Raw genomic sequence first — 27632 nt, 5'->3', positions numbered from 1 at the left:
TGATTAACTGATGTACTGTAGATGTGAATAAATTGGACTATCACTAAATATTCACTTTGGCCTGCTGTGGGAATAAACCATCAACAGTGCTGTTCTCAAAAATGAATATATTTCCAACATTTAAAGATGAGAATATACTTCAAAAAAAGCTATGTGTGAGGACATACATTATGAATGCACCTAAGCCTTTCACCTACATTATTTGATTTTCATTATTAATTTCAAACTGTTGCATATAGATTTTTGACTGAAATGAGTGGCTGCCTATGGAGACAGATTTAGTGTTTCCCTTTTGTTTTGCCAATCAATTGATATATATTCAGGCCATGTCTAATAATTACATCTAATGTTTTGGTCACTGCACAGACTGAGGCGATCCATTTAGCATATACTGTAGATGAAGAAGTGAAGTGTGAAACAAGGTCAGTCTTTTTATTGTGTTCATGTTTTCCTTTCCCTGTGTTGTGGAAATAGGATATTTCCCATTTTCTCCTAAACTTCCCTGTCTATAAGACACTTCCTTGATGTGGCCACACCAAGTCTAACCTCCTGACCCAACCGCATTCTGGCTTTTCAGCTCGCCAACAGCAAAAGGTTGTTTTTGTTGCTGTGCTATGGGCACCTTTCCAACGTTTATAAAAAGCAGTGAGCCATTTCATGCAGTTCCTCTCTGTAGAGGAAGAGAAGAAGCAGGGGTTGCTGTTGGTTGAGGACGGCTCTCAGCGGGTGAGTGCACATGGGGTAATTGTGCATGCAGTTCCCACCACATATGCCTTTTACTCTGCAGCACGGTGATGTGGTTACTTATATTTATCTATCATTTTCATATGTATACACAGTATATATATGTATTTTCTCTCTCAGTCCAAGACCGGTTAGATTCTATTCACCTTTGTGTCCTTTTCATTAGCTTCAGCAATGCTAGAATGGCTTTGTACCCCAGGCAGTGCAGATAGATTCAGATAGTGGTTTTGTTCTGTGAATCAACCCAGCGCTTAACAGTTCTTCCGATCCAAGAACCTCTCTTATGGCAGGGTGTCACCACCGCTTTTATTAATTTTTTTTACATTAAAGGTATTTGACTTTTGGTGACCCAGGAAGATTTTAAACAGAATGTGAACCATTTCTAGAGTATTTTACTGAATATAGCCATAAGGCTTTTAAGAGTATGGCAATAAATCTTTCAGTCTTCAGCACCTGGTAGTCTAAAATGGTGATAATGCGTTAAGGAGATTCAGGGGAGTTTTGGAAACAGTGCAGTAATAGTGTTAGATAGGAAAAGCTTACATCATTCAGTTAATTTCTATGAAAGCGGTGATATTAAGATCTGATTTATGCGATCCCAGAACAAACACCTGTATTAGCAGACCAACAGTGAACAGAACATATACAGAGATTAATAAAAGCACTGCCTATCGTTGCATTGCTGTAATTCTTCACATCGTGATACATATAATCTTTGCTACTTTTTGTAATTGTTTGATGTCACATTTTAAATCAGGTTTAGTATTTCCAATGCCAACATTTTTTAAAGTGTCAAACCCGAAGAACTATGCGGTGGAGAACTTCTTGTACTGAGAGATACTATCTCAACTGAGCATGTCGTTTGTTTTAGAATAGAATGTTCATACTATTGTTAGAACCAGTGCATCACATTAGATTTGTACATCATGACAGTGATACCAAAGGCACGGAAAGGAATGCTCTGTTCACAGAATCTCATGCACCCAGCAAAGCATGATTTTAGAAAATAGATAAGAACTATCACCTGATTAACAAGAATATTAAACATGATTGAAGCTTATATGAAAATCCAAGCACAATGCCAGTTTTTTTTGGGTTTTTGTTCTTACGTTTAGTTCACATACATGCGAACAGGAGGTCATTAGAATCCATGCGGACGTCCTTAGTATAGAAAATGATCTTTAAATGACATTAGGCACAAAATAATGTGAACACTCTCCATTATAGTGGTTATATTAAAAACAAATGCTGTGATTTTCATTTATTTATATATTTGTTGTCTATTCTGTATGTTGTATAAGCTGTGTTCAGCATTCTTTAGTACAAGCTGTGGGTGAAATTGTTGATTTGTCAAATGCCCAAAAAAGGCAAATCATTGAAGCCTATTTAGCTGGAGCGTGTATAACCTTAATAGCCCAGTTGTTTGGTGTTTTAAGGACAACAGTCGTTACGGACTACAGACACAAAGCATGGCACGACTTCTTCGAAGAAGAATAGTGGGTGACAAATTTAAGTGAATGATAGGGATTTTAAAGACCCTGTTTACACAAAAAACAACCACAGAGAATTTCACAAACCCACATCCATGAAAGATCAGCAACTGATCTATCTATCTATCTGCTCCTCAAATAGTAGTGGAATATGACTTTGGATTGTTCTAATGAAATGCAGCTGTGGTAGATCTGTAGCTATCATTCTGCTCATCAAATTGAAGTGGACATGACTAATTGGTGTGATGAAATGCAGCTGTGGTTTCCTTAATTCTGAGAAATGACACATGGCATTTAGATTATTGGTGGTTTAAATACTTTGGGGTCACTGTAGATCAAATAAAACATTAAGAACACATAACAATATGATTATGGCATGAACTAAAACATAGGAACCTTTTAATTTTGATGTTGAATAAAATGACCTTTGTGATTAGGGAGTAAAATGGTAAAGTAATTAATTCTTTATCATTTATCAAGTATTTTTCTATTACAGCAGCAGATCACTTGTGTTGAACTGCTTACTCAGGCCTTGAACAAGGACAGGATGTGGGATGAGGTCTGAGCAAGGTTGGATTACATAAAAAGAGAACAATGACAATTGCCAATAGTGCAGAGCTAAATACATGTACTGTGCATTGATCCCACCTATACTTCCTATATATAAACGTCATTTTATTTTTTAGGGTGGTGTGGAATGACTTTAATAAGCCCTTGTTTCATACATTGCATTGGAAAATAACCTCTTATTCAGGATTTGGGTCCACCTAAATAAATACCACGCATACCGTTACAAACAACAATAAAAATTATGTCTAATGATGTCATTGGCACGATTCAGTTGTTCAAATTGACAAAAGAAAGTTTGTGTCATCAGCTTTGCTACTTCCTTATTCTACAATAAGGGAGTAGACTAGCACTGGAATTTTCAAAAAATGTTTAGACTGAAATTATGCAATTATTATAATCAACTGCTGCATATAATGGTCATAAAAGGTATTGACTGGAAAAGTCACCTCATCCATCCTGCTGTCTGGATAGAATACGTTCTAACATCTCTTAGCAAATAGTCTGTTCTGCTTTCTAAAAAACATCTGTCAGCAGTCTGTATCTACAATTCATCAAAGTCTCCAGAAGAATTTTCAGGGGAGTGTTATCGACTTTTACTGTAGAAAAAAAAAAAAAACTCTTTCTAAAAGAAAGCATACTGTGTCTTTCATTATGTGTATTTTTTTTGGAATGATGATAATTGTATGAATTCATACGAAAAACTGTAAACTTGTAAAAAACTAAACTTTCTTAAGAAATCTGATTTTTATATTTTATTTTCTGGTATTTTTTTTTTACCAGAGCTTGTTGCAATGTGAAGCTTTTTTTTTTTTTTTTTTTGTATTTGGCTTAAAGAAATGTTCTGGGTCTTCAGATCTTTTTCTGGACAATCTTTTGGTAAGCACAAGTGATTTACGTGAATGCCCTGATTGCACACGATAGCCTGTTGACCCTTGCACATGAACATGTCAAGCTCAAATGGAGACTTGTTGAAGCAAGCAGAACATCCTGATTTCCTGTCCTTTCACAATGTCATTTTATCTGTATTTTATATGTCTTTCCTTTAAACCCTGTTGGCTTCAGTCACACCCAATGTCAGGGGTCATGGACATGTGTTGTGTGTTAGGGTGACCATTCTGATTGTAAGTATGGATGGAGCAGCGGGGCGGAATAGCTTTATAGGTAGACAGGAAGTGACTTGTAATGAAGCTGGAGCCATGTTAGATCTGCACCAGCACTAAGAGACTGGCAGGTTGCTCTGCATCAAAAGGTCATACTGATGCATTGTGCTTTTTATATTATTTATTAATATATTATATTATTATACAGACATGTGTAAAAAAAAAAAAAAAAAAAGAAATTGCCCAGTCAACCACCAGCTTTTCTTTATTTTTGTATTCTTTTTGTAAGCTGTGTCTCAGACATGCATTAATTCACAGTCATGCAAGTGTTTAGTGTTTTGTGCACAATGTGACAGCATGCACATTTCGATAAAATTCTACCCACACAGAGTATCATAAAGAAAGGATATGTGGGTGTTAAAATAACATTTTGCTTTCTTTTTGCAACTGCTGACAGCTTATATCAGGTCACATATTCAAAGGGTTCTATTCAGAGGTGGTTTTGTGATGCAATGATGTCAGTGTTTTCAGAAAATCTTACTCAACTTCTTGTGCTGATAATATAATTTAATGCATTAAAAATGTAAAAGTATTTTCAATAGTTGTCCATACTCGCGTGCAGCATTAAGGGTGTTGATGAAAACATGTGGTTATTTGGTTTGGTCTTTTAGTAGGTCGTTCACACCACACTCTCTCGTCTTGTTTGTTGTCACGTTTTGTTGCATACATCTTTTTTAAACATTAATAAAATAAAACAATAGTAAACTTTTGAATTTTGAGTGTGAATCAAAATTTAAATCCTGGCCTTTACAAAGCAACCACACACTTCACAATGCATGACAGGAAACAACTGGAACCAAGATAAAAGCAAATAAAAGACAACATGATAAACACAGATACAAGTGACAAAAGAATAGGAAGAAATAAGTGAGGTATACCAAAATAAAGGGTAGAATGGATTATAATCCCCAGAAAGAGTCAGAATGCAGAAAATGGATTTAAACACTTTTCATATTGTGTTTTTTTTTTGTCTTTCATAGATGACAAACCAAACACTCCTGGCAATGTTCAAAATTCACCTGCAAAATATCTGAAGAACTAACCATGTTGTAGAAAAACAAGCCTGCAGTATTTTTTCTTCCATAGTCCTTCAATATTCCTTTCTTAAATTATTTATGCTTGTGAAAGTCATCCGCTATATTTCATAAAACTGGATGTGAGCATTATAAACACATATCTCAAAGTTTACGGTTATAATAATGTTCTTCAGATTACATGACACTGTGAATAGAACTTAAAACTAGGCTTAAAACTTCAAGCTGTGGAAAGATTGATGCTTAGTTTAGGCAAGTTGATTTAATGATAACGTTCCATTTATGTAATCCACTGAGTTTTACAGACGTTGTGTACATAGTATACAGTATATGTCTGAAAAGTATAGAATATTATCTTGTGGTCAAGATGTTTATTTTAGTTCTGTGCAAATGAATGGCACTTTAATACATCAGGGTTTTTTCACCCTTTTGTTTGATACACATCACATTGAAACTATCTAAAAACTATCTTTCATTCTTAAAATATGAAATCCATAATAGAACTATGATATAATAAACACAAAATATTTTTTATTGTGAAAACAATTTATTTATATATATATATATATATATATATATATATATATATATATATATATATATATATATATATATTTTTTTTTTTTTTTTTTTTTTTTTAAATTATGACTGTTCGTAAATTATGACATTAGGCAGTAAGATGGGCAGATGCTTCAGATGGGCACAATGAGTGAATGTGGAGTCACAGAGCTGAGCAGCTGGGCTTGAGTGATCTAACGCTGGCACAGGTCTTGCACATTTAACTCTCCCTGCAGTACTTTGATCCTCTGTTGTGTTCTACACTTAAGAATCAGCATCCCTCATCTGCAACAAGCATTAGAATCTGTTTAGGTGGATCAGAGGAGAATGGAGATGCTCTGGGTCCTGACACCCTTCTGCCCAATGAGTTATCACAGGCCAGCACAGAGAGCGAATGGATTTGCAGCCACACCAGGCTCTCACCAGAACCTTGGCTTAGAATGGTCCAGAATAGCCTGCTCGTAGCCACTTACAGTAGATGAACAAAGCCTGCTGTACCATAATTAAGTTGTGGCCTAGTGGTTAGAGAGTTTGACTCCTAACCCTAGGGTTGTGGGTGCGAGTCTCAGGCCGGCGTACTGTTCCTTTTTCATGCATAAATTAACAAGATGCTTAGTCTTTCACGTGAGGAATATCCCTGTGAGTTTTGTTAATAACTTCTATAAAGTGTTGTAACATGTGTATGGTACAGAATATCAACATTTTATTCACATCAGTGTTCTGCAAATATCGCAACCATGAGTTCAGCACTAAACTTCACATATCTTACGCAGACATGGTACATTTATCTACTAAAAGGGTTATAATGCACAGAAACTCCACAGATAAAAAGGCATATAACACATTATTTGTGAATATCTTTGCTCTAATAGCATTGGTAATAAATGAATGTCTTTCAGAAACTCTATGCAAGTTTGTGTTTATTTTGCCTGCAAAGAAAGAATATGTGTTTTGGAATGTATAGTGAGAGGGGGAGCACATGACCTGAGGTCAAAAAAGTCAGCTACGTGAGTCTGATGAGCCTCTCGTCTCAGAGTGAGGATGTAAATCTGTCATTAGCCGTTTCTCAATATGCGTACTTGTCTGTACTCATTACAACCGAGGTATGCAGCAAAGAGTTTGTGAAGCCACAACACGCACAACCTTGAGGCGGATGGGCTACAACAGCAGAAGACCCCACCGGGTACCACTCATCTCCACTACAAATAGGAAAAAGAGGCTACAATTTGCACAAGCTCACCAAAATTGGACAGTTGAAGACTGGCAAACAGTTGACTGGTCTGATGAGTCTCGATTTCTGTTGAGACATTCAGATGGTAGAGTCAGAATTTGTCGTAAACAGAATAAGAACATGGATCCATCGTGCCTTGTTACCACTGTGCAGGCAGGTGGTGGTGGTGTAATGGTGTGGGGGATGTTTTCTTGGCACAGTTTAGGCCCCTTAGTGCCAATTAGGCATCATTTAAATGCCACGGCCTACCTGAGCATTGTTTCTGACCATGTCCATCCCTTTATGACCACCATGTACCCATCCTCTGATGGCTACTTCCAGCAGGATAATGCACCATGTCACAAAGCTTGAATGATTTCAAATTGGTTTCTTGAACATGACGATGAGCCCCCACAGTCACCAGATCTCAACCCAATAGAGCATCTTTGGGATATGGTGGAACGGGAGCTTCGTGCCCTGGATGTGCTTCCCACAAATCTCCATCAACTGCAAGATGCTATCATATGCTATCATACCAACATTTCTAAAGAATGCTTTCAGCACCTTGTTGAGTCAATGCCACGTAGAATTAAGGCAGTTCTGAAGGCAAAAGGGGGTCAAACACAGTATTAGTATGGTGTTACTAATAATCCTTTAGGTGAGTATATATATATATATATAACTTGGTCAGTTTATTGATTTGTTTGGTTACTTGGTCAGTTTATTGATTTGTTTGGTTAACTTTGGATAATTTTTTTTTTTTTTTATACCATGCAGTGCACAAAATTAAGATTCGAGAGATGGTTCAAGTCAGTCCTCAATAAATGATGATACGTTTAGAAATGTTGTGCATCCACTTATTATTAGTGTGACATTTTAGCATGCAAATGAAGGAGAAAACTTCAAGATATCGGCCCTAAAAATAGGCAGCACATATCGGCCATCGGCTGACCCTGACCTCTAAACATCGGCATCGGCTATAGAAAAACCCATATCGGTCGATCTCTAATACCGCTATGGCAGTTTATCATGGTTTGAAGGTGCAGTTTTCAAACCGTAAACATTTGCATATTTTCAAAAGAGACACAGAATACATATAATCTCCATCCCTGCTGAAAAAAAGGTTATAATCTGCAGAAGGATGGATCCTTCTCTGGATGCAAAGCGGCTGCAAAAGCAGGCAACACATCCAACATGTTCGCTTATTTTCGAAGACACCATCTCTGCGTGCAGATAAAGATGTGTTGCATTCATAAAAAGTTAAATGGGTAAAGATAATGTTGTATGATTTCTGTGATGCAGAGGGAATTCTGTTGCAGTCGTGAACATGGAATTTACAGTATAAAGAGAAGGTGTCATGTAAAACATACAATCTGATGGATAAATCAAAAGTAGATATGATATTTGTGCACAAGATTGCTATATTAATAAACTGCTTGTTTCTGCATGTCTCTGAGTGACGCCGTTTTATCTACTACACACTGAAGTACGCAAACATAAATTATGTTTTCAGCATCTAAGTTACATAAACATTGAACATTACCAGGGCTGTTCTGAGAGAAAAATTAAATAAACATTTCCTAGTTTTATTTGAGAAAAACCACAGTTCGATTTAACTTTAAATTATGACAGAAATATATTAGCATTTCTACAATGTACTTCAAGGTTATTATAACAATAATAATAATATCATTTATTTAAACATTGTTTTTAAGAAAACTTTGCCAAAAATAAAACTAGTACATTTTCATTTGATAACATTTTAAAACAATAATTAAAATGTTAAAGTGTAAGCTTAATTTTTGTTACATCGTTTTTATTTGATTTTATTAAATTGATTGATTTATTGATTTATTCAGAAGGCAGACTTCAATACTTTAATTAAAATGGTTCCAAGTTTGTTGTAATAAAGGATTTGCTCACTCAAATAACCTGTTCTTGTTCTTCTAAGTGTCATTGTCACTGATAAGAATTATTGTTTAATATATACCGTGAAAACCATGAAATTTCCTGAGACGATTATCAAACCGTGAAAAGCATAACGTTCCAATCCTAGTTGCTTGAGTTAAAGGTTATCACTGTTCCTTAGATCCTTTGTGTTTGCAGGCCTAGAGAGAGTCCTGCTGTAAATTAATCTTTTTCCTGTGTCTCTTCCTGTGGATTTGAGTGAAGCTGGTCAAAAGGGGACAACTGACCATTTGTGGCTGACATGCTTCTAAAACAAAAAGGAAGTTCTTTATCCTCCTTTTTGGCTTAAATCTATCACTGTTTTATTCCCTGGGTTGATCACACAGAGCGGGACAGGAACTGTCGAAACAAGCTGGCGTCATGTGTGTCCTTAATTAATTTTACAATCTACAGCTGGCTGAAAGATGACTCTTTAGATTCTTTTTGAAATGTGGTGATTCAATGGTTTATTTTCGGCTGTTCGACAGAGGTCCTACAGCGCCCTCAGGCGGCTAAATGCTTGATCGGGCAATGGAAGCATTGTTCATGCAACCAACTCAGTGCGGGTCCAAACAAATTATCGGTGTAATATCGGACCTAGTTAGGTTTTGCAGATCGTAGAACAAGGTTACTTATTCCAGTTCACTTGCAGGCCACTTCCGAGTCATAATTATTATTCAAACGTCTCTACAGGATAATAATGCTCATGTTCTTCAGTCTGAAGTACAAACTCTGCTTGCAAAAGGAGCCATGGAAATGGCTTTTCTAGTGAACAGTGATTGAGGCTTTAACTACTTCCTTGTTCACGAGAAAGATCGCTCGCCCAGGCCCATTTTCGATCTTGACTTTGAAACAGATCCTAGTTGTAATCGCCTTGTTGCCATTTTCATACTATTAGATAAAGCACATTTCTGGGTCATTACAGGGTCTACAGGATATTTTGTATGAAACCAGTGACTGAATATTGACTGAGAACACCTAGTCTAAATGATGGCATTAGGGGAAAGTTGCAGCACTAAGCCTAAGGATGAGCTCATTGGTCTGGATAATTTGAAATACTGCAGAGAAGTTCTAAGTTTCATAGATGGACACAAGCTCGCAAAGCTCTTTTACAAGTTTTTCTATAACAAATGGTGGACTGTAGCACAGTATCTTAACTTAAGTTTATCCTGGATTGGATTTCAGACAGAATTCTGAAGATTTATTACCACCAGGTCTTTTACAGAGCTGTATTTCCCAAGCTTTTTAGTCCTACATTCTCTCACAGTCCCGTCAGTAATGCTAAAGCACCTAAAACAGTCTATTTTCATTTCCTTCATGCTACTTTATTCTACTCTTACTGATTTCATGCTTAGTCATGCCTAACCCATTTGTGTGTTATGTTGACATGCTTTTCATTTGATCATAAACTCAAAATACAGGTTCTTAAATATCATCTGTAATTCAAAAACTCTATGAACATTGTCATGATAATTATAAATGAGTCAGTGATAACCTTTGTTGGCTTCACCTGTTCTACCGGAGGCACTATTGAGAGAGTTCACTCCTGTTTTCACTGAATTTTTTTTCTGTTTTGGCACTTTCATTTAAATTATTCTGAATTTTGGGGTGAGGTCCATAATTAAATCAAGAAAAGAAATATTGAATTTAAATTGGTCTTCAATTCCATGCACAAGTTCTGCCTCCTGAAGCCATTTTCTCAGGCTCTAACTGTATGATGGGTTTAGTTTTGCTGGGAACAAAGGTCTATTGACTTCATCAATTATCTGAAGCAAAATATGTCTATAATTAATACCAGCCCAGCCAGATGCCTCATATCCTAGGCCTTCATTTGTAACTTTTACAGAACAACAAATTCAAACTATTCTATTTGCCTCTTTCTATCTTTGAGCGCAGTTGATCAGGTTGCATAATTTAGGTATGGTAATAGGTAGTGTGAGAATTTTGTCTGGCTGGTTGATGTAAGCCATTTAATATTGTTAAAATAACTGACATGTAATGAAGATCATCAAGATTGTGAATGAAGTCAGTGGAAAATTTTTATGGAATATTTATATTGATTTGTGCTCCGAGATTGTTTTAAGATGGTCATTAAAAAGTAATTAATAATTCAGAAACAAAAAAAGTTGTCTTGTTTTGTTTAATGTGTCACGGTTCAGGGTGCTTCATCGGCTTCCCTGTTGTCTGTGTCCTGTCATTTTCTGTCGCTTGTTCACATTCTCCCTCATATTTCTTGCTTTGTATGTCCCTTGTTGTCAGTAGATTTTGTGTTGTCATTGTGACTGTGCTGTGTGTCTGTGTCCTCACCTTTTTCTGCTGTTGTGCTCTGGACATCTAGACAAGGAGTCTTTCATTGGCCGTGTGCAGATCCATGTCCTGTTGGGCATTGCACCAGAGGTGGTCTCCAGAGCCTGTGTCCGCAGGTGACTGTACGGATGGCGAAAATCTCATCTAAATGTTGGGGGGGACAATAAACATAACATTTCTCATAAGCAAGTTTTGAAGGGGCCACCAATAAAACAGGGAAAATTGTACTTAAGGATGTGGGAAAGTCTTACTATTGCATGGAGACCGTTCCATTATCCTTCTTCTCAAACTTTATTTCTGGTTCAATGAAAAAGCTGACTAAATTCACCAAAACATTCTTCAAAATAGTTTTTTTTTTCGTTGCAATGTTTTTGAAGTTGTTTACACAATCAAGCCACCAAAATACTTAACTTCAACTTTTATTTATTTATATAGCACATTTAATAGCAATGTTGTTGCTTCACAGTTATAATTAAAACATGCATATATGAAAACATTTGCCAGAAAGGGGAAAAAACTAAAAATAATTATTTATTACGTAAATGACTGATTTGTTCAAAAAGTGTATCCATTCAGTTAGGAAACACCTCCTCAGTGTGTTTCTCAAAGACGCAATTAGTGCTGTTACTGCTGTAGCTTAGTTTTCAACTTTCTTCGTCGGTGAAATAGAGCTAAAACAGGCAATATGGTGCCTAAAATGCACTTAATATTAAATTATTTTTTATAAATTTTTTATAAAAATCAAAATCACATTTGTTATGCTAGTATCTGGAGAACAACTGCACTCTTAGTATGATGTTATATTAGATTAACTATATAAAATGAAATAAACCGACCAGTGGCGGCTCGTGAATTTTAAAATAGAGGAGGCACACTAATGTTAATTGAATTGGTCTGGGGACCCTGCCGATTGTTATTATTATTATTTGCTTAACCACTTTAAAATGGCTTTTTGGCGGCTTTTAGTCAGAAACCGTAAAGAAAATATATTCAAAATCACTACTCATTATAAATACTTGGTAAATTATCAGCCCAGTCGCTCCAGGAGACGTTCAAACCATAGACTGTATAAAATCAGGTTCAAACTAATAGCACGTAATTTCCGTCTCTATAATGGTTGGTTAATATTCCCATGGACAGTAAAAGAAATGGACACAGCGACCCCATTGGATTCAATGGAGACAAGTGAAGTCAATTAGAAGCACTTTTCATGAGGGTCGAGCATACTGCGCAGACTCAAACTTAACTTGATGACGTAGATGTCACGTGAGCAACCTGTAAGTCTTCTAATCGCTGTGCCAAGAGAAATCTGAATCACCCTCTGAATCTTGCAGAGAAAGAGAGCGTGAACAGGAGCAAATTTTGGTAAGTATTCTGATTAATTATCTCCCTTGACTTTATGCCTCCACGTCCCCTCAATTGCCTCTTAAGCACTATTCGGACGGGACTAGTTTTCTAAACTACGTTTGAGTTTCGATTCTTACCACCTGACGTCTGTGATTTTCATGTACCAATTCGGACGGGACTAACATCTCCGTGTTTATTACAGAGGTGGGAGGGTCTGATTTGTGCTAGTATTATTACACAATAAATACTAAATGGCTAGTATAACAAAACCATGTTAATGTGTGGTTCCTTTAGTTTAACTTGTTTTCCTTTTTTTAAATTAAATGTAATTAAACATTATGTAACTGAGTACATAAATGAACGTGAGTAATCTTACCTGATGCTGATATTACAATAGCCGGTATTAACAGTTTACGCGATCTTGCTCTTGATTTTATTATTTGTATTATTTTTGTATTATTATTTATTTGCCACTAAGCAAATATATCAAACATGCGCGCAGTAAGAGCATCTACGGTAATTCACGTTGGCCAAAACACACAAGGAAACGCGTTGTGAAATAAAATTTTAGTTTTCTCAGAGGATCACTGAGTTTGCTGTAAAACGGTAGGTAATTTGCTCTGGAATTATCACAGAGGTTGTGTGAGAAAAACACAGACGTGGCAGATTCGGACGGGATTAAAATCACCAAGTACGTCTGTGAAACGCAGATTTCTCTAACGACCCCCTGTAAAACTAGTCCCGTCCGAATAGGGCTATAGACAGTAAAAGATTGCCTGCAAGCTTCTCCTCCTGTCCATACGGTAATTTATCTACTGTGCGACAGAGAGTCGCTGGTTATGACGCAATCGTTAGCCTATTTTTATTTTTTTTTTTACAAAAACTGCTTCTACGGGACCATAACTTAAGATTATAAGTTATATATATAGATTATACATTTTCGTGTTTCTTTAGAAATAATTAATGGACAAATGGAATCTTTAAACGCCTCAGATGTAAATTTATTCGCTGTCAAAGTGACGCCAAAATGAATGGGAGTCAATGGAATGCTAACAGCAGGTGGGGGTCCGCTAGCCAATGGGGGCGCCCAGGGGTGCTTCAAAATAATATGAAACCCTGCCCCCCTGGATATTCCAGAATTAGCATCCTCTATGATGTTACTTTTCTCAGCACTCCTCAGGGCTGAAAGTGAACACTCGATGCTGATTGGTTCCCTTGGCCTCCCCCTCCCCTTCTCTTTCACTTAGCGGTTGTAATTACATCACCAGTTTTGGCACATTCGCGATAGAAAAGCTGAGCTTTGATGAAATTTCAACTGTGAAATACCAAACAAAACTATATAAATTCTGAGACATGAACTGAAATGAATAGTGAATTTTAGACCACCTTTAACACCCCCACGGGGCACTTTGAGTATTTGGTCATGCCCTTTGGACTTTTTTTTAACTCCCCGGCGGTCTTCCAGGCACTCGTCAAAGATGTGCTTAGAGACATGGTCGACCAGTTTGTATTTGTTTATCTCGATGACATCCTGATCTTCTCCCAGAACGATCATGACCATGTCCAACACATCAGTCGAGTACTCCAGTGGCTGCTTGAGAAACGTTTATTCACCAAGGTGGAGAAGTACGAGTTTCACGCATGGTCGGTTACGTTCCTGGGATTTATTCTTTCACCCGAAGGAATCTGAATGGATCCTATCTATTTCACTGTTCGCTGGGCACTGGAGAGAGGTTATTGAGTTGTTGTTTTTGCATTTTCTTCCAATCCCTCTCTTTATATCATTATGTTTATGTGTATAGTGAGTGTGTGCCCTGTTCTTTCTTCCCAGTGGTTACTGAAGCCATCAAATGCCTTTTTGTCTCAAGATGGATACTTGGAGAAGGACATTGGGATGTCATGTCTCTTCCGTCAGCCTGTTTTGGTGAATATCTCTCAAATATTGAGTTTGGAGTTGACTCATCTTATGTTCAGTTGGGTAAATGAATTGAAGGATAGTTCAGGCCACTCTAAATTGATCCTGATTGCCTTAGTGGTGAAGAGTCCATAAAGTGTCTGTGTAATGGCCATTGATTGGTCCTCAGAAATATCATCAGGCTAACTTATGCCCTCGCATTTACAGCAGCGATAAAATGATGTGTCATATCACTGACCTTCAATTATCTCTCTCTAAATGTCAAGCCATCCAGAGTTGTTTGATTGCATCATCTCTCATTGATCTGTATTCAACTCCGAACAGAGACTAATCATTCTGAGGAATGTAATCTCTCTTTTTGCCAAATTCTTTTGGTATTGGTAGTGACTGACTCTTTTGCAGAACAGAAAAGAAGATATTCTGAACAATTTTGGTCACAGACCAGTTTTGGTGACCATTGACCCCACAGACATTTCCCTTTTATGTTCCACAGTTGAAAGAAAAATAAAGTCATACAGTTTAGAAATATTAGACTATGTTTTATACAACAACAACAAAATTTAGCTGTTTGCCTAATTTACAAAAGCTGTTGAAAAGCTAAATCATCAAACTAACGCCAACTCAACTTCCTGCTGAGTTAATGGCCTTACAAACTTTACAGCCTCTGGGATCAACAAATGGTTTGTAATTTCTTTGTGGGCAGAATCTAGCAGAAATATTTGACAGAATCAGTGAGAAATATCAGAGGCGCTCGTCAAATGTGTTTTTTTTTATTTTATAGATAGGTTTCATGATGAGTTTTATGGTTCCAAAAATATTCTTGTTCTCACTATTCTTTTTCTGTATATCACTTCCATTTTTTTGTTTGTTTAGTTTATACTTAAAATTTAATTTGTAGTATATTTGGCTCTTATGTTAAGTTGTGTAAGATGTTCTAACTTCGGACAAGGGCACCTGCTAAACTAATAAATGTAAATGCAAACCATGGTACACACAGGACATGTACAGCACATAACTGTATACATAGTTCACACAATACAGTGCTTGACAGTACACAAAACATTATGGGACTCAATATGGGCAGCATGACATGAATGGCTTTTCAGAGTAGGATATATGTTTATGGTTCACTTTCAGAATGTGATGATATGTACTGTTTGGTGTATAAACCTGTTGTGTCCCTTTTAGATTATAAAGTACAATTTTAGACACGGAGATGTCTTGAATGGCTTGGTGATTCTGTAGGAGTAGATACTAAAACTTCACGATCACCCATATTGAAGTGTTTGAGTTAGTAAGACTATATTCTTCAACCAATCAAGCTAAAGAGGATGAGAGCTCCTTTCATTTACTTTATTACTGCAGATGCCTTTTTATAGTATATTGCTGCAGATAAATGAATGATTGTTTTGTGCAGGACAGAAGCTGCACTGTTTAACAACTTTGGCACAAGCAACATACTTCCATGCAGTTCCATTCAGGCCAAGCAAAACAAGCAAATGGAGAGCAATGCTGTTGTTAATGAAGATAAATGCTTAACTGGATGTCCAAATTAAAATTCAGTGCCAGGCCAGAGTTTAGTGATAATCTGAAGCTTCCGTATTTGTTTTTCTGAACAAATCTCTGAAACTCACTTCCATGCAAAGGCATGGGACAATACCGACACACTTTTTAAAACCAGTGATATTGGACCCACCTTACTTTTATCATTGCTAATTCAATGCATATATCTGTGAACTTTTCAGAGCAATGTCAGTCAAATCCATTCTACTTGTGGAATCCTCTAATGCAGGGATCCTCAAATCTGGACCTCGAGATCCACTTTCCTGCAGAGTTTAGCTCTAACCCTAATCAAGGACACCTGAGCATGCTAATCTGAGCAAGCAGGTGACTTTGATCAGGGTTGGAGCTAAACTCTGCAGTGCATTGGACCTCCAGGGCAAGATTTGAGGAAGGGGGCAATTAATTAAACTCCATTCCACGTTTTAGCTATAGCTACAGCCTTGTCTTCCACGATGCCGCTTCCTCAAATTCATTTCACTTGACTTATTCAGAGTCCATATAAATTAAACTCCATTCTGTGTTTTCACTACTGGCGCCTGCTGCTCTCCCAGGACACGACAAGGTAAACAAAGCATCTTAGCATATATGCTGCTCAAGTAGGTCTGTGTGTTAACAAACTGTCATTAAACAATCTGATATTTAAGTGATTGTTCATTATTTGTTGTCTGTGTGCTAACAAACTGTCATTAAACAATCTGATATTTAAGTGATTGTTCATTATTTGTTGTTCAAAACTAATGTCCCCATAATTCAAAAGTCCTTAAATACAAACTAAATTGTGTTTATTTTATTATTTTTTAAAATATCAAAATGCACAAAGTTTTCTGTGAGGGGCTAGGTTTAAGTGTAGGGCAATAGAAAATACAGTTTGGAGAGTACCCGTAAACCACCAATACCAACATGTGTGGGTATGGGTGTGTGAAGAGGAATGCAGAAGCAGTTAGGGTAGGTACTCTTCATGCCTCTTGGAGGACTTTAACTTGTTAATCAAGTCACAATGGCTCCAGATTCTAAAATAGACAGACATCACAACATCAATGAGTCAAACATTTTATGGGAGGACATTAAACTGCTAAGGGTATGAGTCATAAACTTCATATCTGTAATGCCAGATCTTTTTTAACGCTAATGCTTTTCTTTTCAATGTGCCATTTAATAGCTCTAAATGTATATATATATATATATATATATATATATTATAATAACAATGAAGTATTACTTTGATTTTTCCTAGTTTTATTGGTACTGATTATAACTTGGTATGATGCTTCAACTATCATGTATATTCTATCATACAGTATTTTTTTTAATTTATTCAGCAAGGATAAATTACATGTAAAAAATAAATTACCATAGAAAACTGTTATTTTAAATTTGGCACCCCCTTTTTTCAATTCATCCTCATATCTAAAACAACACAACATGGCCTTGCACCCTTTGTTGCGTGTTCCCGGGGGTGGGGTTTATCTGGGTTCATGATATTATGGACCTGGGAAGAAGCTCGTTGTAGTCCCCTACCTGCCATTGTTGTAGGCTTTAAACTGCCAGAATTTTAAAAAAGGATCTATCTCTTTCTGCATTGAACCTACATTGCTTCAACTTTGCAGACATTGTTTTTTCTTAAACCGCAACATTACAAACTAATATTAAAAAAGAGACACAAAAATCAACCATTCATTTAAATTAAATGAATGCAATGTAGAGCAACAGCCTATAGCTGCTAAGAGGCTAAGTAGAAGGAAAGAATTGATAATGTTTTGCGAGAGTTGAAAGTGCAGGCAGCGATGTGTGTGGGTCTTGAAGTCAGAATCATAATCAGTTAGCAGGAACATCTTCAGAGGTTATGACATGTAGAGAAGTATACTTGGGGCCAGCCTCCACAGGTGAAACATTACTAGCAGGAACATCCTCTGAGGGATTCATCAGATAGCTTGTCTGATCTCAGTGAGTGCAACTTGACTAGCAGGAACAACATATCTGGGCTTAGCAAGACAGACATTTTTCTTCCAGGACAGGACAACAACTGACAGGAACAGCCTCTTCAGGTGGAACACAACGAGTAGGAACATCCTCTGAGGGACTTCTCAGAAACAGCCGAAAGCAGGTCTGGTATGATCTCAGTGGATACAACTTGACTAGCAGCAACAACCTCTGAGGGATTGACAAGACAAAAAGGAGCACCATGGCCATAACCCAACTGGCAAGGGCAACCTTAGAGGACATAACAGGACAGACAGGAATATTTTATATGGTCATAACTTGACAGGTAGGAACACTATGGCCATGACTACCTGGCAGGAACTACCTCTGTAGGCATGACAGAACAGGAAGGAACTCTTTGTATAGCCCATATATTACAGTTAGGAACCCTTGAGGGCTTGACAAGACAGGAACAATCTCCATGGCCATGACCCAGCTGGTAGGAACAACCTCCGAGGACATAACAGGACAGACAGGAAACCTTTGTATCGTCCAGACAGAATAGTTAGATACAACCTCCGAAGGAGTGACTTGACAGGCAAGAACCGTCTCTAAGGGCGGAACATAATAGACAGCAACATCTTCTGTGGACATGACTAGAGTGATCTCTGTGATCTCTTGAAATCTGACTGGAACATTTTCTGTGGATGTGAAATGACAGGAGTAACTTCATTGGGTATGGCTGACAGGATCGACTTCTTCTGCATGATATGAAAGGCTGGAACAGTCTCTGGTATAACTTCTGTAACCTTAATAGAATACACTCTTAACTGTAACTTGAGACACTCTGTGTTTGCATTAATCAAAGATGAAGTGAATTAAATGCTATATTTAACTGTGTCTGCTTTTTATATACTGCTTAATACAGCGTCATATTTTCAAGAATAAAGTCCAACATAATCATATACTATTTAAATACTAATAAAGTGGGGGTATATATGCTTTTATCAGTGTAGTATGATAAACGTGACTCAATACAATAGTACGACTACAAATACAAAATACAAATACAAAAATATTTATCCTTTATAAAAAACAAAGATTTGTGGCCATTACTGGAACTGAAAAGGTTTGAATAACCTGAAACACATGTGATCATTGTCATGTGATGAATCTGGTCAATCGGCTGTGTCTTCATCGTCGCTCCTGCAGTCAGTCACTCTAGAGAAACTGTGGCGGCTGAGTCAGCCAACTGATCTCAAAATGCTCTCATGGTACTTTGATGCGACACGTGACAATCATATGGCGTCGACGCTGTCTCAAGTCGGACAAAATTTTTAACTGGCATGCACTGCTTCAAGTCAGATTGCGATCGGTCTGCAGAAAGCTACATGAAGTCGAACACACCTATAGACACAAAAAACAAAAACAAGACAAAGTGTCAGGGCTAAACCTTGATATTCCAGTCTGTTTGTATTCTTTTGAACTTTTACTGACATGCCATAATAAACTAATGTTTAACAATGATTAGAACGCGCACCAGAAAGTGAGCATTGCAGCAACTCACCCCCTCTTTACTCACGCATGTCAAACAGGAAACAAGCAGGTAAATATCCACCTGCCCCATGTGATCAAACACCCAGAAATACGTTATCACAATACAAAATAAAAGACAAACATTTCCTACAAAAACTTGTAAGCTAATTTGTCTGAGCTCTTTGTCTTTTTGTCACCCTTGTTGATCAATCACACAGTCTTATGAATAGTAAATAAATTAGACATTTGTTCTTTTGCATAGTAAAAGCCATATGGCCTGTTCTTTCCTCTGAATCCAATCTGACAAAACATGTAATGCTTCCAGAGAGGGCTAGAGAAAGAGAGAGCACAGCAGGGCCGAGTGCACCTCCTGTACTTTAAAGGGGGGGGGGGTGAAATGCTCGTTTTCACTCAATATCCTGTTAATCTTGAGTACCTATAGAGTAGTACTGCATCCTTCATAAATCCAAAAAGTCTTTAGTTTTATTATATTCATAAGAGAAAGATAGCCTGTACCGATTTTTCCCGGAAAAACACGAGCATCTGTAGGCGTGGCGTGTGGGCGGAGCTAAAGAATCACGAGCGCCAGTAGGCTTTTGCTTTGATAGCGTTTGGAAGCTGTGACATTACGTGAGGACAAAACCAACCAAAACAAACAGTCAGATTCAGCGTATATTTATGATCCAGAATCAGATCCAGAGGCTGAAATTTAACAAGAGCAGCAGCAACAACAGCGTCTCTATGTGGTATGTACTGAAACTGTATATATATATTTGCTTAGCGGTTTTGGAAAATGACTTTGACATTTCGCGACGCTCTCGCTCTGATCAGTGAATGTCTGTTGTGCTCTCAGTGCTCTGCTATACGGGAGCGCGCGCTCTTCCGGGAGAAGTGCCCTCAGGACGCATATAAGGAAATTCCGCTCCATCTAACGTCACGTAGAGCCATACTCGAAAAAAACTTTCCGAAACTTGTGACAAACCGGAAGGAGTATTTTTGGAACAGAAATACTCCTTCAAACGTACAACTTAATTTTTGAAACTTTGTCCATGTTTAGCATGGGAATCCAACTCTTTAACAGTGTAAAAAACTCAGTATGCATGAAATAGCATGTCACCCCCCCTTTAAGCAAATGGAAATATCTTTTTCCCAGCAGCATAGTTGATATCATCAGCAGAAGAACCCAGGCAGTCAGCACAAGTGGTCCATTGCCTCTGTGGCCTGTCATTATCTACAGGAATGCTGTCCGTTATCTCAACGGCACCATATCATAGCGCACCATTACCCAAGCACACCATGAGCATGGTAAGAAGCCCTCATTTGTAAAGACCTATGAAAGGCCTAATGAATGAAAACACATCATGGTCCATATGCATTAGTATAATGTAAACAATATGGCCCTTTCTCCCCCTTTTTAATAAAGGAGACATATGAACTTATGGAGTGGATTGATCGAGAAAATTGCTTCTTGAAAACATGGCTCCCCTTTATCACTTGGACTTTTACATTTTGTCCCCCCTAATTTGATAATGTTTGATTTTATAGATAGATGGATGAATTGACAGACAGACTGAAGTGATTAAAGTCTATATTGCCAACACAGAGGAATACTTGGCGCGGTTAACAGTTTTGTGACCGAGTGAGTTCGAAGGGAGCATATGGATGACTAATGCACCTTTATTAGAATTGAACTGCTGTGACCTTAATCTCAGACTCAATAAATATATGGACATGTGCAGCAAAAATCAGATGAACTGTACCAACCAATGAGAGATTGGCGTGGCAACAGCTATAAACATTTCTCTTTATTTGGCCAAACCAACTAAAGATTAATCGGACACACACACACATATACATACATATATATATATATATATATATAATAAAATAGCAAGAGTGTGGAAAGAGTGATTATTTTCAGTCTGTGGGGCCCACTTACTTTTGCTTGTAAATGTGTGTGCAACATGTCCCGTGTACCATTCTATGGTTTGACATATGACAGTCTCGTTCTGTAGTCACATTATACTTTATCTAGAGTCTGGGAATGCATTCCAGCAGGCCACACGGTGCTGGTGATGTGTGCTCTAGTCAGACACTTTTCCATCCGACACCATCACCCATACAGTTCTCACTTGGACATAGAGCCACAAAACCAGGGCATTCCTATCATGCTGTTTATAATGATCCTTCCATTGTATCTAGAGCAACCTTAATGTCACACAACACCATCACATTCTGATATCCTGTGGTTGCTGCTGGAAGAACATTGTGGCAAATAAGCAAGTTTTCAAAAAGAGGAACGGAAATTGATACAAAGAGAAAATCGAAAATACAGACAGTTGCAAAATTGTCCGGAACACATTCTGAATGTAAGTGACTAGAGTAAAATGTACACAGCCTTTCAGCTGGATAAAAGCAGGCTTGTTTAGAAAACTGTACTGCTGCCTGTTGTTTGGAGTTTAATCTATAACCAAAGATGCTGGCATACAAGGAAATCCATCTCTACTGCTCGCCCCTGTGGAGCAAAGAAAATGTGGTGAATATATTTGGTTATATTTGTTTTTTATGCATGGACGTTTATGAGCAGAGAGAGATCTGGTTATCAACCCATTCTTGTTCCTTATTCTGTCTAGTAAGGGAAGCAGAACTTAAGGAAGTTTCATGCCAACTAAGTATACTGTTTCGTGTAGATGAAGTCTCTATTCAAAAATCATATTGATAGCCAAAACAGTGTTCCCTTGGAGACAAACACATGACTGTAATTACACTCTATACACACAAACACCAGGGAATATCATCGTACAATCAGTTGTTGAGTCAGATTCCACCTTTAAACCTAATGGGAATTATGTCTGTTACTGGAAGGTATCAGGAGTTCATCTGATCAGTCATAATGAAGATTATTTCATGTTCCCTTAAAAAAAAAAAAAAAAAACCCTGCACTGTTGAGATTTATATTTCAACTTAAAAAAAACCCTGCACTGTTGAGATTTATATTTCAACTTTAGGCATGAGTCGTAGAGGATAATTTATTATCTTGTATCTCTTTTCTCCAAAAGAATTGTGCTATTATCCACATAGACACAAAGATGAAACAAAAGTACAGATAACAGTGCCTCCTTCACGTCTGCTTTCATAGATCCATAAAATTCAATCTGATAGATAAAAGGTCAGTGTTGTTAATAGACAAGGACAAACACCATATAAAGCGCCTGACCAAAGGTCCAATTTATCCCTTAATTCCATGTCCTTTTGTTAATTTGCTTTTTAATTCATGTTAATGCATCCCAATAATGAATAACTTCCAGCAAGCACATTCATGAATACCAATTATCCCCGTTGCATAGTTATGACTAATGTGGCAAATGAGAGACAGGTGCGAGAATAATAAATTAAGCCACCTCTTGCTGGCAGACGTGAAGCATGAAACTGGGGGGAAATAAACACAGTGTAAAGGGCTTCCAGATTTTCTAGACACAAAACTGGCAGAAAGCATTATAACCATTTAGAATGTGAAATTAATCCCATTTGTCATATTTCTACGAAACCTGAAACAAAAACGTGCCTTTGGGTACATTTTTGCTAAATTATGTTGCATTGTTTGCAGGTTTCATGCCAGTTTCAAAATGAAATGTCCAGTGACTGGTGCAAAATAGCATGTTCAATTTACCCCGAAACAGAAAAACGTGACTGAGGCAACATTAAATCATGTTTGTTAATTTGTATATTACATCATCTCGGAAATTAAATGTCCTTTTAATGCTCTATTGCATTTGAAATTAACGTACACCTTACCCTACCTTAAATCTTACCAATAATGTGCACAATTGCAAATGTGAGATAATAAATGCATTTGCTGATGCAACCAAGCCATTTGGGCTCTTTTGTGGACTATTGTGATTTGTATTTCATAGGACTCATTCCCAAAATAATGCTAATTCAGTACTGTACCAGGTGAGCTTCCGAGCAAGTTTACCATGTCAGAAAGGACAAACATATGGAACTGCTTAAGTGATGCAAACGTCAAGATATTAGTTAGATTCACCAATTATGAAGTTAGCTATAAGGCATTGTCCCTCGTTGTGGCCTGGCCATTGAACATGACGGAGTAGATTGTGTGATTGACAGTAATTGTTCAGTGCTAAATTTACAGAAGGTACTGCAACCTTGGATCCTTCATGGTGCTGCTAACAATGACTGACATGGTGCAAGAAATTGGTCCACTGAAGAACGGAGCAGCTGTGGTGGGCTTTTTCCACTTACCAATTCTGTTTGTAGTTTTTCTAACCTTGTTAGCAAAAGATGAAAGGCCTGACTCATACAGGATTGCTGTTTTCTCAGCCCACCCCTCAAAGGATAGATCAGACATCAACGAAGACTGCTGAAGAAGTCAACTGCATTAAACTTTTTTACAGAACGTTTTAAAAAAAAACATTGTGAAAAGCAACTGGAGTCTGTTGACTACAAATGCAAATCTGAGCTTCTTTTTAATACCACCGTAATAATCAGCACCTTTGATTGCTTTTTTTTTTTTTTACACATTAAAATGAACTCACTATCATACATTTTTCTCACACATTTGAGAGAAGTAAGCCATCTAATATAACAAGGACCAGATGGTGGAAGTCATAGCACTGACCATCACCTCAATATGTCACACAGCGACGTGTGAATATGATATCATGCTGCACCTCATGTTTGATAGTGGTGGCTTTATAAATGAATGAGAGTTCAAACAGTTGATAAAAGCATCACAATAATCCACAAGTGATCCACACAAATCTATCAATTAACACCTAGTAAAAGCTGGATGTGTGTAAGAAAGAAAAAAAAAAAAAAAAAAACATAATTAAGGTGTTTTATCACGGTTATACTCTATGGATCAGTCATCTAGTGCCATCTCATTACAGTCATTAGTTCTGCCATGTATGATAACCTTTAGGGCAGTATTTCTAGACTGTTTTTTCTTTAAGAAATGTATGTATCCATTCACTTTCTGAAGTATTTTATCCTCGTTTTTGTCCTTCTCAAACCTCAAAAAAAAAAAAAAAAAAGGAAATTCTGTATCAAGAGCATTTAGATGAGGTGAATGGTTTTTCACCATCATTTATCCTGCCAATAAACAATTCACACATTTCAATTCTGGTACTAAATTATTTGATGAACACCAAATCATGAGAGGTGGTGATGAGATAATTATATGTGTTTCTATATTATCTTTGATGCCTTCTGAAATGACGGGCCTTTACCAAGCCTCGCTTTATGAATTAAACAGAGGGATCTAAAATAAAACATTCTGCATTACATTGCTTCCATCAGATACAGAGATAATATTATACATGCCATTATAGCTGGCACTATAGTGTTGTGTTGCCTCTTGTGTTTTCATAACTTCCATAATTTCTAAGAGAATGTCTGACTTCATAATGTTGCCATTTCAATAAAACAGTGAAATGATTTTTATACTTTGGGGCTAAAAACAATGTAGACAATTGGGAAAAGTAAAATGAAGGAGTACAATAACCGCATACATTTTATAAACTGTGCAGTTATTATAATGGATGGATAACTAGATGTGCAATATAAAAAATATAAAATTCATTGTGGGATACCAGTGATAAATTTATGAACTCATGGTAGGATAATCAAAATTTCTGAAAGCAGGGAACATTGCGAAACATTTAGGGCCACAGAGAAAAAAAACACTCCCTATAGCATGCAAATTGTATCTCTGATAGACTTTTGTCTGACTGAAAGTAAAATGAACTCATCAAGCAGTAGTACTGCAATCAATTCAGTCAATAAAAATGTGCTTTTCTCATTATGTCTGAACTGCGGTATAAAATAAGAAGTAAATTCTCTGAATACAGATATTCTCTCCTGCTCAGCTCTAAGATGCCACTGCTTTCCCCATATAGAATATAGAATCTCACATAGTGTATATCTTATTTTGCACATACTTTTGTATGCTCAACACATTTACATTGTATGGGTGAAAAGACTGAGTGTGCTTTGTAACAAATACCATCTGTATTGCTTTATGCCACAGCTAAAGTACTGAAGCAATTGTTTATTTTATCACGCCTGCATGCAAAATCTTATTGCATCAAATTAGCATCAAATATGGAGGAGTAAAACGTAGCCTAAAGATACTGCGATGGTGTACCTGTCATATGCTAATGAGTAGATGATACTATACAGTACACAGAAAATAGATGTTCCAGGTATCTGAAAGGCCATCCATCCCTATGCAGTTGAACTTATAATTTAATATAAATATGTATCCTGTATTTATTCAGTATAAATACATATCATGCTGAGCATCTAAAGCTTCAAAGAGAAACAATGGAAAGAAAGAGGGAGAGGGAGAGAGAGAGAGAGAGAGAGAGAGAGAGAGAAACTAACTTTACTACTCCATCCAGAAGCTCTTTTGATTTCTCGGCTTTCTCAATGTTCCTCCTAACTCCTGAAGAGCTGAAAGGGAGACACAGAACAAAACAGTGGAAAGCACAAACACAGTTCAGCTTGCAATGCTAGTATTGTCTTTTCAGGTGACTGCAAGTGAAGCAGAGTCAATGCTGATTGGACTGCATTATGCTTTCCCTTTGTTTTGTATTTTATGGTGTTGTAAATTTACCAAGATTTCAAAGTCATTGTGTGAAAATGTTGCAAATTCTGTCTTTCTGATCAAAGAAGTTAATACTAATCAGCTAAGATTCTGAAGTATGACAATCACATGCAATGTGACCACAGCTTCAAGGAAATGTTAACATTTGCAGGCAATTGTTTATATTTAATTTGATTTCCTATGATGCAATTGAGTCATAAGATTCAGTCTGGACATTTGACTTCAGGCATAAGTTTTTCAAATGATTTAAGTAAATGATTTGAGATGGCTAAATTTAATTTCAAGAGAGCAAGGTCCATGCGGATTTTGGCTCATTGACCAATGTCTGTTTTCCGCATGCTTTTGCATGCTAGCAAGGTCTAGACAGAGAAAAACTGTTTTTAAGCCATTGTAGGTCTTTAAGAAAACTTTTGATACTTTATTTCCGGTGATTATAGAAACCATGGTTATATATGCAACAGCAAAATAAATTACACAAAAAAAAATTTTCAGGTAGAATATTAAGCTTATCAATTTTCTTTATGAACTGTCTGTTAGGTTATTGATCTTCTCTAATAAAAATCATTTTAAGTGTGTTTTTTAAATCCCAGTGGTAAGTGTTGTTTCCAGGCGAATCTTTCATCTCCGTTGGCCCTGTGCTTTAACATCGGTAGCACTTCTGCTTATAAAGAAATGTTTCACAGGCTTCTTTTCATTAAAAGATCATTGTTATTTTATGTCTCTGCTGGGAAGTCTGATAAAATTATTTGGGTAAGGAATGCATGGGAAATTTAATTCATGTGTTTGTGTGTTTATTTAGTATTAGCATTCTAGGAGCTCTTCTCTTACACATCCTGATAAACAGAAGTTGAAGGGCATGAAAACAGCTTTAAGGCCATTTCCCAAATGACATCTTCAGCCCTCATGGCCCTCCTCTGCGGTCCTGTTCCATAAAGCACGCTCAGGTCTCCTCTGTATCTATACTCTGCCACATGGACTGTTAGGTAACAATCTGCTGTTGACTTTTGCACCAATGCAAGCTTTTCAAAAGGGCTCAATATAGATCTCTAATCTGTAATCTCTAATTTTGGACATCCTACAGTTATGGGTATTGTTTAAGAAAACATTCAATGCAGAAATTACTCATTTCTTATAACTTTATTCTGTTTTCCTGCAGAAAGCACAATAGCAGCCTAGTGTTGCAGTTACGCTCACCTAGCATATCACAGGATTTATGAAACAGGCCTCTGGGCATCCAGCTGTAGGAACGCCTACAAAAGTACAGTGACATTGTGACCTCCATCGATTGCGAGAACACTGAAATGACACACTACTGTCCACATCAAGTGTTCTATTTGGGAAAGATCCCAATAATGAAGACTAGTTCCAATTGTAAATGTGGTTCAGCAATCAATAATCAGGTCATTCCCCTTTTTACTAGGATTTTCTAGTTATCATTGTGTGCGCCTGTGAGGGTTTCTATGCCGATATAAGAATTTGTATACTCTTGAAGAATAAGTGAAAATTGTACCTTTAGGTGTCCACGATACAAATGTCCTGTTCCACCACATCCCAAAGCTGCTCTATTGGATTGAGATCTGGTGACTGTGGAGGCCTTTTGAGTTCAGTGAACTCATTGTCATGAGATGAGTCTGAGCTGATTTGAGCTTTGTGACATGGTGCATTATCCTTCTGGAAGTAACCATCAGAATATGGGTACACTG

At 37.1% G+C, this 27632-nt stretch overlaps 1 protein-coding gene across 2 annotated transcripts in view; it reads left to right on the top strand.

Moving 5' to 3' along the window:
• The first annotated feature begins 645 nt into the window (after positions 1-645).
• Positions 646-27632, top strand: part of LOC128027180 (RING finger protein 145) — a 67679-nt gene continuing 40692 nt past the window's right edge. For both annotated transcript variants that reach the window (XM_052614508.1, XM_052614507.1), the window contains exon 1: positions 646-726. The gene's annotated coding sequence lies outside the window, so the exon portion shown is untranslated. The remainder of the gene's footprint in view (positions 727-27632) is intronic.

The sequence above is a fragment of the Carassius gibelio genome, chromosome A14 (assembly GCF_023724105.1).
Source record: "Carassius gibelio isolate Cgi1373 ecotype wild population from Czech Republic chromosome A14, carGib1.2-hapl.c, whole genome shotgun sequence".
Classification (NCBI taxonomy): domain Eukaryota; kingdom Metazoa; phylum Chordata; class Actinopteri; order Cypriniformes; family Cyprinidae; genus Carassius; species Carassius gibelio.
The sequence above is the reverse complement of the archived record's forward strand: the minus strand, read 5'-3'. Positions and strand labels throughout refer to the sequence as shown.